Source organism: Melanerpes formicivorus, unplaced genomic scaffold, assembly GCF_026170545.1.
Source record: "Melanerpes formicivorus ecotype bairdi unplaced genomic scaffold, bMelFor1.0.p_v2 SCAF_18, whole genome shotgun sequence".
NCBI classification, from domain to species: Eukaryota; Metazoa; Chordata; class Aves; order Piciformes; family Picidae; genus Melanerpes; species Melanerpes formicivorus.
In genome coordinates this window covers 9,066,091-9,085,128 of record NW_027142370.1, presented here as the reverse complement: position 1 = coordinate 9,085,128, position 19,038 = coordinate 9,066,091, and the positions used below count along the sequence as shown (strand labels likewise).

General features: G+C 43.6%; 1 long non-coding RNA gene across 1 annotated transcript; it reads left to right on the top strand.

Moving 5' to 3' along the window:
• The first annotated feature begins 1,375 nt into the window (after window positions 1-1,375).
• Window positions 1,376-18,104, top strand: LOC137446764 (uncharacterized). Its single transcript, XR_010988712.1, has 5 exons — window positions 1,376-1,452; window positions 1,764-1,834; window positions 2,144-2,226; window positions 9,693-9,777; window positions 18,034-18,104. It is a non-coding gene; the product is annotated as an uncharacterized lncRNA (long non-coding RNA).
• The last annotated feature ends 934 nt before the right edge of the window (window positions 18,105-19,038 follow it).

Below are 19,038 nucleotides of genomic sequence, written 5' to 3'. Positions count from 1 at the left end.
TTTTGCTTCTGCTTTCCTTGGACTGTCTACATTTTAAGGTCATATAAAGAGAGGGGAAATAGGAAAGAAGGATGGAAAGAAAGAAAGAAGGAGTGAATGAAGGAAAGAAGGAGGGAAAGGAAGAAACTGATGATCAGTGCTGGTATGAGACTTGGGATTTCTTTCTCTGACACCCTCCACTTCACCAAGCTGATAGAAATAATTCAGAGCCACATTTTGAAGAGGTGATGAAGCAGGCAGCAGAGAGCATTTAAAAACACCTCTGCACCCTGTGGATCTAGGTGCTTCTGAAGCCCCACTAACAGTGCTTTGGTGTTGAGCAGTTTTCCTCTGTCCCCTTCTGCAACCAACCTTCAGTCTCTCTGCCTCGGTTGCCCAACAAAAGTGTGTGTAGAAATGGAGAAGAATGCTGCAAGGTTAACTCAAAGACATCTGAAATCCTGCCTACTCTTCTGAGTCCCTCCTGATTACTCAGGAAAAGGTCCTGTGTTTCTTTAATAGGAGACTTGCCTGGGGATCTGCTTCAGGATGAAGGTCTGTCTTTTTATTCAGCTCTTGGTTGGAGTCCAGTTGACTAAGGCTGCAAGATAGTGCTAATACTTTGCTGTCAGAACTTGTCAATCCAGAGAAAGCGAGTCTGACTCATTGGAAAACATCCCCACGAGAGAGAGGCTTTCACAACTGCCTATCTGGATGTACGGAAAGATGGATGCTGCAGTTCAGACTTTCCCTCCAGAGACTGTTCTTCAGGAAAAGTCAAAACAGACACATGCTCAAAGTGGGCTCAACATATTTTACAAGATATGACATCAACAGCAAAGAATTTCTAGCAGTGGCTCTCTGCAGACAGATTTATGGATGATTGAGGGCCTGAGGATTAAACTCTCTGTTGGCTGGGTTGAGACAACCTGATTATTCTGTCCAGCTGGAAAAGAGACTAGTGACAAGGTCCATCTCAAGAAAATGAATCTATTTAAAGGGTGCAGTGCTGTCTTCAGCTGGCAGTGCCAGGGTGGCACTGAACATACACATTCACGGACTGGGGCTTGCACTGCTAGCCGTGAAAGAAGCACAAGAGGCAGGAGAAAAATGGTACTGGGTGTTAAATCCATCACCTCAGTAACTGAACACAGAGTAAACTGAAGGGATGACTTTGTGCAGCAGGGAGCTACACAACTACAGGCCTCCAGCAAGATGCATCCTGGATGTGAAATGAAGATTACTGCTACTTTTAACCCAATTAAATAATCTTGATGTAAAAGTACACTGGGAGAAACAGACCTCAGGAATTTTCACTGCTAAACTTAGGTTTTCTCTTCCACACGCTGCTGCTTTTTATTTTGCCTGTGTTTTTTTTCACTGCAGGTCACACAGCCAAAGAGATCTCTGCTGGCACCTCGAAGATTCCAGTGGAGAAGGAAGAGGCTAGGAGGATAGGATGGGGAAAATTATGTGAGTAAGAAGAAACAGTGAAAAATTCAGTGTAATGGCATTTTAAAAAGAGGCAGCTGAACCTCAGCTGCAGATGACAGGGTCTGGGTGGGTTTTGTTTGCTTGTTTTAATTGTAACAAAGCCACTCTGGAAAACAGGAAGATAATTATTTGTACTTTGTTTTTCTTTTTAAAGTGTCAGCTGCCAGGCTGTCTAAAGTATAATTAATTTGCAGACACAAAACTAGAAGGTGCTAAGGACAAACACATTTTCTTAACAGTAATGCAGAAGGTCATGTCCTGAATATATTTGTGACTGTTTTTCTTTCTAGCATGATTGTGGAGTGAATTGCCTCAGATCAGTCCTGGGATGCTGACACTGAAATGTCTAATTTTTGCTTCTGTGAGTAGTTCTGATGGCTTATGTGCCCTTCACAGTGGTGGAGGGCAGTAAATCTGTTGTCCTGCTCCAAAGCATGCTCTCTCTAAATACCTATGAAAGCCGTAGGTTGCTCTCTTCCGCTCTTACACATTCCTCAGTAGGAGCTGTTTCTCTGAGGATCATCCTTGAAGGCCACTAAAGAGCAGTGTCATCATGGTGAGGCAGTCTGGACACTCACTCTTCTCTCTGTCCTGTTTCCACCATGGCAGCAGTAAAGGGACCTTGCATGGTCTTACCTACCCTGCCTCAGTCTCTCTCTCTCTGTTCCAGGGCATGTTTGCACTTGGCCAGCTGCCTTTGCTCCCAGGAGATGAAGAACTGCATATTGATGGAAGAGTTGAACTGCCTTTTGGGTAAGCTTAAAATCTTTCACAGTAATCACCTCTGCTATCATTTTGGGGTGCTTAGGTATCACCACACCCTAAAACACCACCAAATCTTTCATGTGTGGAGGGTTACTGCTGCAGGGGGTTGGATGGCAGCCTAACCCCCAGATTTTTTATCCAATACTACTGGGATTGGACTGTCCTAATGATGTGGAAAACGGGGAAGTCCTCAAGTCAACATCCTATGCAGCAATACAGGGAAATGCAATGTGCAGGATCTCCTCCATGTGCTTCTGTGGGGGAAATGGTGTGGAACAACTATAATGAGTAACTTCTCCTTTGAAAATGATTTACAGACCTTAATTAAAATGTTTAGCTCTTACCTGCTGCTCTTCCCCAATAAGCCTCAAAGTGCCTGATGAAAAAGCGGTGGCATTATTGTGCCTATCTTACAATGCAGATAGCAAGGTCTGGGTGTCATAATGGGCTGGGGTCTGTAATTTCTTGAGCTGGAGTTAGGGGACTGTATTGCTTCAGAGAACTGAGTCCAGCATTATGTAAGCAAGGCCAAAGGCAAGTCACAAGCTGTTTTAGGTTTATAATAAGAATTTCCTGGTTCTCAACCCTTTGCTCATTCCACTCAACCATACTGCCTCTCTGAACTTCTAGTGGTGCGGAAGGAAGAAGATGCTTTATGATCCTTGATGACTATAATGTAGCAAATAAAGCTCTAGGGTGCTTTCAAGCTCACAGTGATCTCATGGGGTGGAAAATGAATCATGCTGCAGCTACTGGAGAATATATGTTTTTTTACATTAACTGCTTGGGTCTTCTTCCAAACCAGAAGATGATAAAACACTTCCCACTACTGGATGAAGACAAAAGAAAGTATCATCAACACAAGTAAAATAAGCTGAATAAGCTTGTTTGGACTTCTGGTTACTAATCTAATTCATTTATAATCATTTTTGGCTCTAGAAACAAGAAGTTTTTTCAAACTAAACAGATTCCCCCCCCCCCCACCCCACCCCCCCCCCAAATGCCCCAGTCAGATTATTGCAATTAAATCTTTGATCAGGTCTCTCTGACTCAGTTTCCAATCTTTTCTTACACCAGAATGCTGGTGTCTTCTGCACAAATGTATAGACAGTTAAACTTTTGGAAAGTGTTTGGAAGTTGTTCCTTGCAGTCAATAAGTATCAGTAGATGCAGCTAAAATAAAAACCAGATGGAGGTTTGAGGTTTCCTGAGACTCACGATATTCCTACTGAAAAAAACAAAATCTTAGTCAGCTTTGTTTTTTCCACTTCTTTCTCACAGACTAATTTTGTCTTCTTACACCAGAGAGATCTTTCCAGAGACCTCTGTAATGCTCCAAATGCTGGGGAGTCTCCTTATGGCCCCCGATTCACTGTGTGGAGGGTAATTCACAAGTGCGGCAGATTGATGCTCCCAGGGTTTCTTTTCCAGCTGAGTGCTTGTCCATATCTAAACGAGGCTGTCTGGGCTTGCAGGCACAGCTGCAGTCCCCCTGTAAGGCTGGAGCATTCCCCTTCTGCAGGCTGCAGCAGCCCAGAAGCATTGGGATTTCACATGCTCTGAGCAAGGCCAAGCTTAGCATCTTCCACCTTGGCATTGTTACATCCCTGCAGGGTAACACATGGAAGTCCTGAAGTTGACACAGCAAAGCCAGCTCTCTGGGACTGCCCTGCTGCCACCCTTTCATGACATCACATCTATGCCACCTTCTCATAACCTGTAAGTTAAAATCTGGGTCAAAACCTAATACTGATCTAGGAAGAAAGGATAGGGTTATTTTTTTTTGGCGAGTATCTGCCCTCACCTTAGCCTAGTGGTTTTTCTGAAGACAAAATGGAGCCCTCTTGCAAAACCATTGGTAACTACCTGCTCTTTGAACTTCACCAATAGAAGGTTCTTTCTACCCTAATTAAACCACTAGAATCAGGGCTCTATAGTGAGTAGTCATAGAATCAATAAGGTTGGAAAAGACCTCAAAGATCATCAAGTCCAACCTGTCACCCAACACCTCATGACTACTAAACCATGGCACCAAGTGCCACATCCAATCCCCTCTTGAACACCTCCAGGGACGGCAATTCTACCGCCTCCCTGGGCAGCCCATTCCAATGGCTAACAACTCTCTCTGTGAAGAACTTTCTCCTCTCCTCAAGCCTAAGCTTCCCCTGGTGCAGCTCTATTGGTATTGGAAGGTGTTGCACATCATCATCTCCTTCCACTCACTGGCAACAGAGTGATTCCTACTGCAGCCTCTTCCTAAGCGAACTGGAAGTTCAACAAGAACAACTTAAACTAGGAGGAAACAAATGATCATGAAATGAAAGCAGCACTGAGAAAACCCACTCAGCAAAGCCTGCTGGTCATCTTTAGAGTTCTCAGCTCCTCTTGTGCGAGGCTGCAGCATTTGCTGGAGTGTGCTGAGTTGCTGCGTGCGGGAGAAAGGTCACGAATAATTGTGAGGGCTGGCACCCGCAGAGCTACAAAGGTTTCCATGAAATATTTTGTCTTGCAGCCAGCTCTTTCCTGACATAAACTGGGCACAGTGCTTGTTAGTCCGTTGCCCTACCACAAGTTTAATTTAGAGGCTCATGAAACAACTCAGCAAGATGAAAAAAAAACAAAAACAAAAAAAAAGGCAAATCATAAGGAAAATAATTTTTGTGCTGAATTTTTATTTGGGTAACACATGGCTACAGGCTTCTCTTTGTGACAAATTAACCAAAGCAGCCTGAAACGTTGTGGTGGTCTCTGCATTGCTGCTACAGGCCTTATTTGCACTATGCGTTAGGTCCTTTATGCTTTTCTGAAGTGGAAATGGTCTTTGGAGTTGAATAAAAAGCCTGTAGTTCATTTTCATAGCTGCATTTTTGACTCAGAACTAAGTGCAGTCTCAGTGCCGGCCCTTATCCATGGGCTTACGTCTATTTTCATTCCCATTTATTAAGTCAAGTGAACATCTCTGCCCCAGGGTCTGCTTATCTGGGCAGCACTTTTCATTGTGGTGCCTGACCCACTAGGCATCCAAATCTAGGCAGAGCAGTGGTGAATAGCATAGAATAGAATAGGATAGAATAGGATAGAATAGAATGGACCAGGTTGGAAGAGACCTTCAAGATCATCACGTCCAACCCATTAACCAATCCAACCCACCTGAACAACTAACCCATGGCACCAAGCACCCCATCAAGTCTCCTCCTGAACACCTCCAATGATGGTGACTCCACCACCTCCCCAGGCAGCCCATTGCAATGGCCAAGCACTCTCTCTGTATAGAACTTCTTCCTAACCTCCAGCCTAAACTTCCCCTGGTACAGCCTGAGACTGTGTCCTCTTGTTCTGGTACTGGCTGCCTGGGAGAAGAGACTAACATCCACCTGTCTACAACCTCCCTTCAGGTAGTTGTAGAGAGCAATAAGGTCACCCCTGAGTCTCCTCCTCTCCAGGCTAAGGTGCTTCCCCTCCATCCTTTCTCTGCTTGAGGAAACATGATTGCTCAGTAGATGTATTGCTGCTTGAGCTCTTGTTGAGGTAAGTTCTCAGCTGTGCATGGTCTTTGAACAGTCTCCAGCCCTCCTTAGGAAGCAGTGCCTCATTCACAGGCATTTCTGGAGCAGAGTAGATGTCCTTAGACAGTCATTGGCGGGAAGGGAAGGAACTGACAATTAGAGGGAAATCCAGGGAGGACTTTGAGTGTCCAGATAGTATTCAGCCTATTCAGTGCAGTGCAATGAGCAAGTGCAGGGGGTGAAAGCCTCAGGTGGCTCCTGTGGTGACTTCTTTTGCTGTCTCAACAGCTTTTAAAAAGAAAGCACAACAGGTTTCAGGGACAGAGCTGTGGTAGGGAAGCTTATGGAGAAATAAAAACCATTCCTCACTAAGAGTGGGTCGGTATCTGGACTCATGCAATATTCAGACCCATTTCAGGTGCTAGCCAGTTGTTTTCAGGCAGTCATTAAATGAACTTCCAGAAGCACAAAGAGCACAGAAGACTTTTAGGTCTGCAGAGACACTTAAACTGAGGATGGATGCCTCAATATTAGATGGCTTTGTGGAAAGTATTTGTTGTGCTTTAAATGCATCTCATCCGCATCACCTTGATCTTCTCTGTAGTCAACAGTTTCAGCTGTTTTCCTTCAGGTATACCCCTGGATAATCCAGATAATGATATTGTGATGAGAGGCAGAGAGAAACTCCAGCAGCAGTGTCTAGCACTGTCCTTCTGATCCCACCCCTGTGGTATCTGTCTCTCCTCTTTGCTCTATGCAGATGTTGAATAATGCTGGAGGTAGGATTGTGGTTGGATGGAGGCTGCCACTGAGGGCCCTGGAGAACTGAAAGGAAGAATCTGAGACTCTGTAGAAAGTCTTTTTTAATTTCTGCTGTCTCCTGGCGGTAAAGGCAAGGACAATGCCAGTAAATAATAAGTTTCTGCAATAATTTGTCCTTCAGTGACAGAACTTTTCCTTTAAACTTGCTCAATATGCCCTTTTCCTTCTCATGCTCTCGTTGTGATACTATATTGAATTTCTGCTTCCTCCTCACTTTCAATTAATGCAAGATGAGCCTTTTACAGAGGCCCTGTGGGAGTCAGGCACCCATTTCTCAGCAATTTTCCATCTGAGCTGGCACCAAATTTGCTCAGACAATTCTTGAAATCTCACCCGTAGAGTCTGATCAGTAACTAAGGAGTCCTTCTTGGAAACTATGATTATGACAAAGGTTACCAGCAATAAACACCACTTTGTTATGCCTGTGACGTGCATGCAGTTGATTCATAACAATAATGACACTTTTCACCTAGGTAGCTGAGCTGAAGGATCAGAGTCAATATTTCCATTTTCCTGGTGTTTCATATAAATCTCTGCATTTGTCATTGACAAATGAAAGAGCTTCAGAAATGTTTTCTCCATCATTTGTCTCTTGGAACATAAACCAAACAAGGAAAGTTCGTGTTGTATCACAAAGAGTAGGAAAAAAACAGGGTTGGCTCAGGGAGCTCAGGGATGGCAGAGATGGTGCAATAGCTGGGGACATGCTGGACCCCACACCAAGGGGGTAGGAAGGCCCCCAGTCAGCACTTAGATTGAGGTGCCCTTTATGGGTCCTGGGCCACTGTGTGCAGTCTCAACAGCAGAGACTTTGGCCTCTCAGTGGTCCCTACGCAACAGAGGTTGGCTTCTAGATTCCCCATGGGCATCAGAACGGTGAAGCACTGTGACATGATGTTCCTCTTTCAAGCCCAGTGAGGAAGATATTTTCCAGATAAAGCTCAATTTGTTTTCTTCTGTGTGTGATGGGAGCTGCACTGGGGATTTACAGACCTTCAACATTTCCTTGCACCCACAACCGCTCAGGATTTTGTTACACGGGTCAAATGTGCCTGACAAACTCCTGTCAGCAGGAGGAGGTAGTGCATGAGCAGCTCTAGGTAAAGAGGGTGTGAAGTACCTCCTATGTCACCTATGTTGAGTTTTCTTCCCTTTGCACAGTAAAAAAATCATAGTAATAGAAAGTTCAGAGGTAGGATTTTTGATTTGGGATAATCTATAAGTGAAATTGAGCACAATAGCTTCAAAGCCCCCTTTTTTTTAGGCATCATGTAAGCATGTAGGCATCATTTAATCTGTTCATGTGTCTAAAGCTATCAGAAGTAGCTGTGCTGGCAAGTGTGCAAATGCACACTCCAAAGAAGCATAACCCAGAGGCTTGGGAGGGAGGAGGAGGAGCTCTATAGAAAGAGAAGCTGCAAACTCTTGTCTTACTCTGAGAAATCCTTCCCAACATTCCTGGCAGATTGGGTTTGCTTCTCTTCTGTCCTTGGCTTTTAATGTACAAAAGTGATGTCACAGGAGTAAAAGCTGTAAGAAAATCACCAAGTCAAGTAGAGAATGCACATGATTAAACCCATAGCTGAGTGGCTGTCATGTGGTTTCTGTAATATAGGGCCAATAGGAAGATGCAGTGTGTGGAACCCTGGATATAGCTCTAACTCTGCAGCCCTTTTTTCTTACTCCAGTGATGTGTCCTCAGGGCAGAAGAGAATCTTCCCAAGGATGGTTTGAAAATATTAAATGGAGTTTTTTTTTTTTTCCATGAGATGATCTACAAAAAAACCACCCTTCAATAAAATGAGCAAAGAGCTCATGATGGGATGCTCTTACTGAAAAAGAGCCCCCAGCAAAACAAACAACAACTGGCTGTAGGAGCAGCAATGAATTGAAGCTCTTCAAAAGCCTAGGAAAAAGAAAATCCTGCAAAGACTAATGGGTCATGTGAGCCTTAGCTGCCTGCCATGAACTTGTATTTTATGTCTGAGATCTCTACAAGGCTACTGCTGTTGTTGCACTGAATCTGTGGGCTTAGATCTGCACTCTTCCAGCTGTGCTCTGCAGAAATTAGATTTGTATCTGTCTGATGCGTACATTGCCAGTGTCACACTTACAGTAAGAGAAGTTCTAAACTGTACAATTTTTCTGTTGCTTTTAAGTCACAGTATTTGGAGCAAAACATGACATTGGTTAGGCTGTGCTTTGAGTACTGTGTCCAGTTCTGGGCCCCTCAGTTTAAGAAGGACATTGAGACACTTGAAGGTGTTCAGAGAAGGGCAACAAGGCTGGGGAGAGGCCTTGAACACAAGCCTTATGAGGAGAGGCTGAGAGAGCTGGGATTGTTTAGCCTGGAGAGAGGAGGCTAAGGGGTGACCTCATTGCCCTCTACAACTACCTGAAAGGTGGTTGTAGCCAGGAGGGGGTTGGTCTCTTCTCCCAGGCAGCCAGCACCAGAACAAGGGGACACAGTCTCAAGCTGTGCCAGGGGAGGTTTAGACTTGAGGTGAGGAGGAAGTTCTTCACTGAGCGAATTGTTCATCATTGGAATGTGCTGCCCAGGGAGGTGGTGGAGTCACCGTCCCTGGAGGTGTTCAAGAGGGGATTGGATGTGGCACTTGGTGCCATGGTCTAGTCATGAGGTCTGTGTTGATAGGTTGGACTCGATGATCCTCGAGGTCTCTTCCAACCTTAATTATACTGTGATACTGTGAAAAGGCAAGTGTTCCAAAATCACTTGGGTGCTTTCTTATCAGAAAGAAGAAACAAGACCTAACCTAAGGAAGTTTTCCATACAAACACACCAGAGCTGATCAGTAAAATTCATCAAGCCTACTGAACTTTTCTTTGCTGAAAGTTTGATGCAACTGGAAATTCCCCATGTGGCAGTAAATACAAGAACTTCTACACTGTGTTTTAGGATATTTGTCCTGAGAGCTTAGTGCTGGGTTGGGACACCACAGCTGAAGCTGAGGTGGGGGGCGGTGGGGGTGTCAGGGGAGCTTGCAGCTGGACTGGACAGTTCTGGAGGACAGGGCTGGGTGGAGGGGGTGACACCTGCTGTAGTTGTACTCACACAGGGCACTGTGGGATGGATGCTTCTGAGCCCATTGTCCTTTTTTTTTCCAGGCTAGATTAGAGCTGGGCTCTGTGGTCCCCCTGTGGCATTCCTGCAAGGCGAGTCATGGATGCAAGCCCTGCAAGGACAGAGCAGGTAAGAGTGTGAGCATCTACAGATGCCAGGTGCTGGGGTTTAATTTCCTGGGTGCACTAGATTGGCTCTTTCACAGCAGGTGCTGAGGACACTTTAGCAATATCTAAACACATCAATAAAATGCATGAATGTTGATGTAAACAGACCAACAGTGCAGATGTTGGAGGAAGCTGGCCTCCATCCTCACTTTGAGGCTGCTCTCACAGCTACCATGTTACAGCTACAAGCACAGCTGTAACCAAATAACTTTGTGTGCTTCAGAATAAACTGGGAAGTGAGCTTACTGCATATTGCTGGGGGTGGTCTGTGCTTTTGAGAATATTGGGAGGGCAGGTGAATATTTCCCCTTTCATAAGTAGTGGTGAAAACCAGTTCACTCTGAATGGGAGGGAGACTCATTGTGTGTGGGTGTTCCCGTGTCAGATGAGCTCTCAGGCTGCTGCAGCTTGTCCTGGAAAGGAGTGGAGGCAGTGAGGTTGGACCAGCAGCTGGTCTTTGCTGTGGTGTCATCTGGGAGGTGGTGGTGTATGTCATGTTGTGGTTAATGCTCTCCTAATGTTGTTTTACCCTCTTTGGCGCTGGTGCCTATAAGAATCCAAAGGGCTTATTGAAAAATAAATACAATTTATCTTAAATGGAAAGTCAAAAATATCTAATATCCTGGTTTATTTCTCTTAATCTGCCTGGGCACCAAAAAGCAGAAAAATCTGGTTTCTAGCCACACACTACACATCTAGAGGTTTGATCTGAGCAGTGTCTATGGCAGGGAAGGGAGTTCAGCTGGCTCCATCCAGTCTATTGGAGGTATTGCTGTGCAGATTGTGTTTTACCTGGAAAGCCCATTAGTACATGGGTGGAGATAGCTAGAACTTTTGGAATAGAAGATGCAAACAACTGAGTTTTGTTCTGAACTCACTCTTATTTTTTTCCCCCTTTTTTTTTTTTTGCACAGTGGAATGTTTTTATTTTGCTGCTGGCTTTTTTCTTTTGAAGTTTTTCCTTGAGATTATTTATTTATTATCATTTAGCATCTTCTAGCTTTTCCCTCACAATTCATTGTTCTGCACTTGACATTTGCCTTTCTACTTGCTGAGTGTAATCTGTCTCTCATAAGGTTGATCTAGAAGACTTCTGTTATTAGCATGTTCCCTAATTTGTCTAATGAGTATTCAAAGCCACTGCTTGTGATAGCAGCTGTCTGTGCATTGCTTTGCCTCTGTCACCTGAGCACTAGCTTTATGCACATTGGATGAGAGCTTTGGCTGTGGTTGCTTAGGTATAGTATCACCCCTTTTCTGCTGGTCTTGCTTAGTTTGACATCTTCTGGTATCTCTTTCTGCTCATCTGAAGGACATCTTTCCAGTCCTAAGCAAACACCACTGTGCAATGTGTTGAAAGTTGCTTTGTGGTAGTTGGAAGGGGATGGGTAAAGGTTTTACAACATAGCCCAGAAACAAACATGTATAACTTCTGCCTTTCTAACCCCTTTGTTCACCTGCTTCCTGTTTCCTTTATTACAGAAGTTGATCTGAATATAAAATATAGCACAGTATCTTCTTAAAGTAAAGCAAATATTTCTAGGCCTGGCTTTTGGGGAGGTGGGAGGTTCCCACAGTTACAAAACAGGAATGCCTTGCAGGATGTCTGATGCTTTGGGAAGAAAGAGTTGAAGAGGAAACAGGTCCCTGCTCCACACAGCAGCCAGTTCACAACACCTTGTGTTTCTAGAGGAGCAAAGAACACCTCCCCAGTGGGCCACCTGGGTGGTGGCTGTGGGCTGGCAGTAACCTCCAAGCCAGTGAGATTCTGGCTTTCTGCAGTGATGCTGGGCTCTGTCAGCTCACTCCATCTTGCAAGAGATTTTATGAGCTCAGGAAGTCATTGTGGTATTTCTCAAGCTTTTTATCATTAAGTGTATGTTTTCTAGATGGATACAAGAGTGAGGTGTGTTTTGAACTCTCTGATATTTTCCTTGACCTGTGCAGTCTTTTGCTCAGTATTTGATACCTCCAGTTGTTATCTGCTGTCGGTTACAAGATCTTGCTGTGGGAGTTTCACAAACAAAACACAGTTCAGTGGTAACTGGGAGACATGGAAACTAAGTACCCACCTTGAGTGCTCATTTCCCTAAGACTCAGACTGGCAGACTTCTGTATACAGAGAAAGCTACAAGCAGGTTAATCAAATACTGCTCATGAGGGTTTGTGAAGCAGCTGTGTGTGGATAAGCTCTCTGATAAGTTACCAGGGTGGTTTCTAGATGGTTCTGCTCTCTACACATCATGCTAAGAGCTGCTTGGACTGCCCGTGATTTCCAGCCAACAGATGGGAAAGGCATTAGCCATCAGATCTGAACAACATTTGCTCTCTGTTTACAAAGTCCTGTGCAGGATCTTTGTGTTGACAAGTTCTAGCTTAATGGGAACAGTCTGGTGCCTTCACAGCGCAGCTTGTGCAGAACATCACAGCAGGCAGCACAGAGTTAGTTTGGTGTGGGGCAAGTCTCTTGTCCAGCCCAGGGCTGAGTGCTGTGGCACCTTGCTGAAAGGAGGACGGTGAGGTGGTGAGAGAACAGGAGCCATCTGCCACAGCAGCACATAGCTAGTTTGTGATTAGAACACCAGAAACATCCCCATGAAAGCTCCAGCAATGCCTGTCTTGTCACCCAAATTAATGATTGTGGTATGTGTAAGAGCAGTATCCCAGGACATCAATCTTAGTAATCTTTAGTCTAATTTATGCTTCCATAGGGCATAATCCGTGCTCTGTTCAGACTTGGCATAGCTGCTGGGGTAATAATTTCTCAACAGCAAACTGTTGTGGACAAGCTCTAGAAAGTATTCTGCACGACCAATACTTTATGGACCCTAAGTTTGCCATTAACTTCTTTTAATTTTATTGCCCAGATTCCTTAACAATTAAACACATGATCTGATTAATGCTGGCATCCAGGGGTTTATATTAGGTCTGTTAGATTTAATTTATGGGTAAAGAATCTCCATTAGTCTGTAATGTTTCCCTGTGCTGCAGTAATGCTCTCTGCTTTCTGAGCTACTGTCCAGAGGCAGAAGCTGACTAATGCAGCACCAATGCTTTGTCAAGGTACCTGGGGAGCTGACCTGGGAAAAATGAAGTAAATCAGCTCAGATAAGAATTCCTGTGTCTCAGTGGCCATGAGAGGGTAGTTATTTACTTTTGCAATCATATTATTGTAAACATATATTGAATTGCTTTTATATTGAAAGAAAGATTGAAATAGGTCAGAATCACAGAATCAGCCAGGTTGGAAAATACCTCAGAGATCATCAAGTAACAATGATTTTCAACATGACTCAAACCTCACTTTGAGGTTTTTCCTGTCTGTCTCGTTTTCATAGCAATTTGGCCTAGAAATCTCATGCTGAACAGATACAGGTGTCAGGAGTGCTGGACCTCTCTTACATAGCAAAGAACTGAATCCAGGATGCAAAGAGCTGATAACAAAGGGAACTCAGCACAAGGAGAGACTGTTCCTCTGACTGGTGGTTAGTGGTCTAAGGGCTTTGGATTGGTGTCTTCAGCACCTTTTCATGAATGCATCCTGTGACCACAGGCTGACACATCACAGCCAGCTCTGGAAAATAGCAGCAAGAGGACTGACTAAGGCAAAAAAAATTTTAAATCAAAGGTGTTTATTTATTTAATGAAAGAGTGTAACATGGGAACATCTCCAAAGTAAACTTCTCACCTCATGAACAGTTCTGTCCAACCCTTTGGAGACAGAATTCAGTTTAAACCAACGTGCCTTAACACTATTAGAAGTTTCTGCTTTGGACCTAACACTGACTAAACATCATCCAGAATCTCGTGGGGGGTTGCTTTGCTTTGTTGTGTTGTGTTGTTTTGTGTGTGTTTGTTGTGTGTTTTTTGTCTTCTTTAATTGAATTTGTTAACTTTTGAAAAATGGTGATGATGTTTTGTTAGTCATGCACATCCTCCTAGACTTCCTAGTCCAGACAGACGAACTTTCTGCTGATCCTCGTGTGGTTACACGAAGGAATTAGGCCATTTTCTGTAGGGATTAGAAGGAATTAGGTCATATTCTCTAGGAAGTTACCCAGATTCTAGTCCTTTACAGTGCACAATGTTCCAGTGTGTTATCCAGCAAAGCACTTAAGCACACATTTAACTTTCAGCATCTCTGGATTGCAGTCATGACAATGGGTTTGCGGAAGAATTTTGAGGGTTTAAGGCCAGCATCCTGCTGGAGGCGGAGATTTGGATGTGAGGGACTAAGGGCAAACTGATGAGCAAAAACCTGATCACCTTCTGATCTTTGAGATATTGTGATATTTTATGAAGAAGAGAATAAAAGCCTCTCTGGTAAGAGGCCTTGAGCACAAGCCCTATGAGGAGAGGCTGAGGGAAATGGGATTGTTTAGCCTGGAGAAGAGGAGGCTCAGGGGAGACCTCATTGCTCTCTACAACTACCTGAAAGGTGGTTGTGGCCAGGAAGGGGTTGGTCTCTTCTCTCTAGAAGCCAGCACCAGAACAAGGGGTGACAGTCTCAAGCTGTGCCAGGGGAAGTTTAGGCTTGAAGTGAGGAGGAAATTCTTCACTGAGCGAGTCGTTCATCATTGGAATATGCTGCCCAGGGAGGTGGTGGAGTCACCATCCCTGGAGGTGTTCAAGAGGGGATTGGACGTGGCACTTGGTGCCATGGTCTAGTCATGAGGTCTGTGGTGACAGGTTGGACTCAATGATCTTTGAGGTCTCTTCCAACCTTAGTGATACTGAAATACAAACTTCTGCAATTTGCTCCTTTTGCTGGGGGCGGGGTGCAAGGGCCGATGGGATGATTACTGCTCCTAGCAGGCACTGCTGCACGCAGAAATGCCTGCAAGGAGAAGCCTGGGTTTGGATGGCATAGACTTGGAAGTGCAAAAGGAAAAAGCTGTCCTGCCACTGAGCAGGGTGGGGTAGGGAATTGAAAAGAATGAACAGAAAAAAAGAGAAAAGTCAACTCGCTCATGACGTGAAATTCAGCTATATTTTCCCCAGGAAAAATGAAATGCAATACTGGTAATTTATACAGACAGTTGAACAAATTGAAACCACATACTGAAAATTAAGTTATGTTTTTTATGGAAAGAACAGAACACATTTAACAAGCACCACCTACAGCCAGCAGGCTTTCGCTGTATAACTTTGCAGAGCGGTTTAATTATGCTGAGGTCACGATGTCTGTTTCCAGCTTTAATCAGCTAATTCAGAATTTCATTTGGTCTGCTTGTTTTAGAGTTGGTTTTATTATTATTATTATTATTATTAGTCCAAATATTAATTAGAAATAAAATACAATATATATATATCCCTAGATATTTAAAATGCTAGGTTATATTTATGGAAATATCCATTAAAATAAGAATAGAAAACTTCTCTGGTCAAATGTCTGCTTAAGGTTCAGTGCTTTGCAGGTTCCTTATTTTTAACCACTGTCTTGAAGTCCAATGTTATAGAATAGAATAAACCAGGTTGGAAGAGACCTTCAAGATCATTGTGTCCAATCCATCATCCAACACCATCTAATCAACTAAACCATGCAACCAAGCACCCTATCAAATCTCCTCCTAAACACCTCCAATGATGGTGACTCCACACCTCCATGGGCAGCACATTCCAATGGGCAATCACTCTCTCTATGAAGAATTTCATCCTAACATCCAGTCTGAACCTCCCTTGGTCCAGCCTGAGACTGTGTCCTCTTGTTCTGTTGCTTAGTAGGTTCATTTCCATTAGAGAGATGGTTTAGGAACAAGTTCTTTACCATAAGGGTGGTGGAACACTGGAACAGGTTGCCCAGGGATGTAGTAAAGACTTGACAAAGCTCTGGGCAGCCTGATCTAAATATTTAAGATGATAGGTTATATTTATTGAAATATCCATTAAAAGAAGAATACAAAACTTCTTTGGTCAAATGTGTGCTTCAGGTTCAGTGTTTTGCAGGTTCCTTATTTTTAACCACTGTCTTGAAGTCTAATATTATGTTGCCTAGTAGCTTCATTTCCATTAGAGAGATGGTTTAGGAACAAGTTCTTTACCATGAGGGTAGTGGAACACTGGACCAGGTTGCCCAGGGATGTAGTAGAGGCTTGACAAGGCTCTGGGCAGCCTGATCTAGTTGAGGATGTTCCTGCTTACTGAAGAGGGGCTTGGACTAAATGACCTTTGGAGGTCCCTTCCAAACCAAACCACTCTGATTTTATAGTTAAAAAAGAAGGGAGAAACCTCTTAAGACTACGTGTGGCCAGAGTGAGGTTGTTGTAGGAGCTGAGCTGCATTCTGCCAGTTGTTAATGTAGAGGAATTCCGTCTTTTTTTCCATGCTGTTTCTGCAATGAAGTGACATGTTCCTATACTTGTTATATGGAAAAGGAGTGAAGAATGAAAACTGAAAGGCCCCTTTGTGTGTATGGCAAATACAGTGTGAATTTGTAATGGTAAATACATTTTACCTGAGGCAGGCACTTGATAAAATGCAGAAGCAGGCTTTGAGACCGGGACTGGAACTGGAAACTGGCAGTGCTCTCTTCCTGTGCTGAACACTAGGATGAAGAATTACTCTTATTTTTTCACTTTTACTCTTCCAGTGCATCTGGGTTGGCTGAAATGTTTAGTCTCTTCTCTGTAGATCTACCATCACAGGAGGTATTTATTTTAATTCCTCCTGAAGCAATTTCTGTCTGTGGGTTTATTCCCCACCTTTGGAACGTGACTCAATGTCCATCAAGTTGGAAATGAGTAAAGCCTGGTTCACCATCATCTTCAACAAACCCTCAGCAGGCAGGCAAAGCAGCCAACTCTTCCCCCTCCCAGCAAGCAACTGGCCATGCTGCCAGCTTTTATTGTGATACTGTGACCAGCATGGTTCTCATTGTCCATGCTTCTGAAAGGAAAGGAAGGAGATAGATAAACTTTGTTAAAAGAGATTTATTTATAGTCTTCCTGTTTGCACAAAAAGTTGGAAAATCTGACCTCAATATGCCCTAAAGGCTTTAACCCAGGAAATGAAATGTCCTCATGTGTATATTTTTAGATTTCATGGGTTTAAGCTTCCCTGTAGGATTTTTGGGGGTTTACTCACAGTGTTTGAGTGCTTGAGGTTAGCAGCACTACCAGCTAATAAAATCATGAGTTTTTATAATCAGCAAAATATAATATTACATTCAAACTGCAGGTCTGGGTGCAAAGGACAGAGAACAGATGTATTTCAGATACTGTTGTTTTCCTTCTCACAAGCTGCATCTTAAAATACTCCCCAGAATCGAACACACCAAGTCTCACCCCAGCCCCGTTTAGCTGATAGCCTGGGGAAACAGAAATTAAGACATGTGACTCCATCTAAGGTTAGAAATGTGACCAAGGGTCAATGAGACATAAAAATAGAGAGAATATGGATACAGTTGAAGTTACATGGAAAAAAAAAACCTCCAAGAAGATGCTCACATTCACAGTGGCTGAACTGTATAAACAGAGAGACCACAGAGCAGAGGTCAGAGAAGGCAACAGCTACATCTGTGAGGAAGGCTGCAGGCAATCAAGGCAGCTGGTTCAGAAAAAGTTGAAAATAGAAAGATGTGATTGGCAATTTTTAGTAGATCATGAGATGCCTGCATGTGACCAGGGGTGGTGTGCTCAGACAGTGTTGCTTGTTTGGTAAGCTGAGTTTAATAACCATTTTTGTGAGTGAACACATGAATTGAAACTACTCCCCCATGGAGATCCTGTTGCCATCAGCTCATGATGCAGCACCATCAGCAGATTTGTATTCTTCAGAGCATACCTGTTGTGCAGGTGGCATGTTACACACTCTCTTTGCTTCAAGTGTGATGTAAGAGGCAGAGAACAAAAGCTCCAGCCTGCCTGAGGCAGTGGGACAGGTGCTGTGCGCTGGTGGAGCTGCTGTGTCCCCAAGTCAAAGAACCATGAGACAAGGCCAGCAGGATGCATGGCATCAAAGAGGATGAGAAAGGGACTGATCAGGTCTTCTCAGAGATCCTGCAGAGGCAATAACCTGGACCCCCAGCTACACCAAAGGAGAGACAAGCAGAATCTGTGCTCACCAGGCTGCGAAATGGGCTATATTTGGCTGAATGTATGTTTTACACCAGCATTTCTCTTGTATGAGCTGGTGGATATGAGCTCATGAGAGAGGCTTTATGAGGCAAACAAAACATGTGGAATTTCTACTGACTATAGTGTCTCTCCTTGCTTTGCAGGGCACTGAAATCTGGAATGCTGCTGCCTACTGATACTGACAGAAACCATAAGAGAGAACCTGTGCACGGACAGGTAACACAGACATGGCAGCTATAGGGAACAAACTGTGAGGTTTATTATATTCAGTGAATGAGGTTGAGCTGAGGGGGGAAAAAAAAAAGCTCCAATTGGGTAGCCTCATACTGAATATAAAGCATGTTTCAAAATACTGATACTAGAAACAGACCTGTGCCTGATGAACTCCAGATGAGTCTATTGATGTTAATGCAGAGAAAAAACCCAGCATCTTTTCCTCCTCCATCCCCTATCCCTGCCAGAGGTAATCCAGAGATCCTTGCACTGTTAAAGTCATTATGACATATTTTGGAACTAGTAAAAATGAAAATGATTCATCTCCTCTTTCCTGTGATGTTTAAAAATGTATTTTGCAGTAGCTTGAAGTACAAGGCAGCTCAAAAACTTTCACCAATTTATATAAATAAATATTGTAGGGGGGAAAAAAAATAATCTTTGAAGTGGGAGCTCATGAGCTGAGCACATCTGCTTAGCAGAGCTGAGAGCACAAGGGCTTGAGACCTTTCCCTTCTGTTCTACCAAACAAAACTAAAGAAGAAAATATGTGCTTTGTCTTAATGTTTTCCTCATAAACTTTTCACATTGTTTTGTGCTTTTACACTGAAACAGCAAGAGGAATGTGTAGATAAACAAATGTCTCATCTCTCTTGGTAGCCTTGGGTTCTTATTTATTGACACAGCCATGGTTGATAGTAGGGTTCCCATTTGCTTTAGGACTGAATAAAGCCTTGAAGAGATAATGTTGAAAGAAAGATGTTTGGTTCCTCAGCTGCATTTGTGAGAGAGTATGTTGAAGGTGCTACAGGTTAGACAGTTCAGGAATCTGAACTCACTTTACAAAGAGTCAACTCTTTGGCCAAAAGGATGGAGCCCATGAATTAAGAAGTCTTTTCCACCTTGATATACCAGGGTTCCATGATTCGTTCTAT